Below are 1544 nucleotides of genomic sequence, written 5' to 3' on the forward strand. Positions count from 1 at the left end.
ATATATATATATATATATATATATATACAGGACGTCACAAACCGTAAACAACATGAAATACACACACACACACATACGTATATATACACTGTATATGCTCTGTTTGAGTTTTGCTAATTTGTTTTAAAGTGAAATAACTCATTATTTTTCTCTTCCAGGCCAATACATTGTTTCAATGTGGTAATACAACGAGAGCAACGCTGGCTAATAAAAAAGCAACACATCAGAATATCCATCGTCGCTGATATTATTACGTCTATTGGTTGCACTGCAGCAATAATGGCAGTAATCGTTAAAGCTACAACTAGTACACATGCTGCCATAAGCAACTGGTCAAATGATTATGATTATGTTATCAATTAAATAGAGTATGTTTTGTTAAATACATTGAGAGCTTCAATCAGAAAATGACATATTTCATAATATTTCATAATATATTTTGCAATTCGGAATACTGAAAAATGGATATATTCTGACCAGTATATCTGTGTAGCTATAGCCTAATAGCAGGGACCGATAATGGAATAAAAAATATTGGAGTTTAAATAGTTTTCTGCGCCACAGCAGACATTTCTTCTGTCCGATATACTCTCAGCCACTGAAATATACTGAGTGCTAGAACTGTTGTTTTCTTTGTTTTTTGTTTTGTTTGCATTTCTTTCATTTTCTCATCTCTAAAAATCTACATCTAAAACATCAATTTATTTTATGTAATTTTGAAACAAATTAAAAAAGTATACTTCCTTTTTTTAAAAAATATTAACTTTTATATAACTGACTTTTTTGAACTAGCAACTTGAATATTTTGTAAAGACAAAATCAGCTGTATACGTCAACACTATTATAGGTAACAGTAATTTTAATGGGCATAACTACAGAGTTGTACCCACCAGACTTTGGAAGGTCATAACTTTTAGAAAAATGAATATTTTTTTAATGAAATTTTCTATGCGTATAGTATTTATTATGTAGATTCCGAATATACAAAAATTTCTGGTGAAAGTGTTTTGGAATGGGGGTGGGGGATAATTTTTGGAAATTCCAACAGAGTCCACTTAAATTCTTCTTAACTTCCAGGAAAATTAATATTTTTCCGTGAAATTTTCTACAAATATACCTTGATGTATGTACATTTCGAGCATGTAGGAATTTTGAAGGAAACAACTGCAGGTTATTTTTGAGAAGTGTTCCCCACTCGGTGATGTTTCGGACCAAGTCGTCCATAATTGTTTCATTTTTCTCTATTATGTGCGTATGTGCATCCGTAGATTTGTAATGAAGTAATACGCTGCTTCTGTTCTCTTCTACTTCTCTACTAGAAACATTTACTTTGGAATTTACTTCTATTGAGAAAAAAAAATCGTGTGCATGTTGTTTTTAACGTAAGTTTTCTTATGACGGCTTCTCTTTTCTGCTTATTACTTCATTAGAAATCTAAAAATTGTCCCCCACCCCCATTCCAAAACACTTTCACCAGAAAGTATATTCGGAATCTACATAATAAATACTATATGCATAGAAAATTTCATTAAAAAATATTGATT

The 1544-nt window shown here is 30.7% G+C and overlaps 1 long non-coding RNA gene across 1 annotated transcript in view; it reads left to right on the plus strand.

Annotated features, from left to right (window-relative positions):
* The window catches only part of LOC106881602 (uncharacterized), a 21884-nt gene extending 20340 nt beyond the window's left edge, over nt 1-1544 (plus strand). The window contains exon 4 of the long non-coding RNA XR_001410872.2: nt 159-1544. This is a non-coding gene — a long non-coding RNA (uncharacterized LOC106881602). The remainder of the gene's footprint in view (nt 1-158) is intronic.

The sequence above is a fragment of the Octopus bimaculoides genome, chromosome 2 (assembly GCF_001194135.2).
Source record: "Octopus bimaculoides isolate UCB-OBI-ISO-001 chromosome 2, ASM119413v2, whole genome shotgun sequence".
Taxonomy (NCBI): domain Eukaryota; kingdom Metazoa; phylum Mollusca; class Cephalopoda; order Octopoda; family Octopodidae; genus Octopus; species Octopus bimaculoides.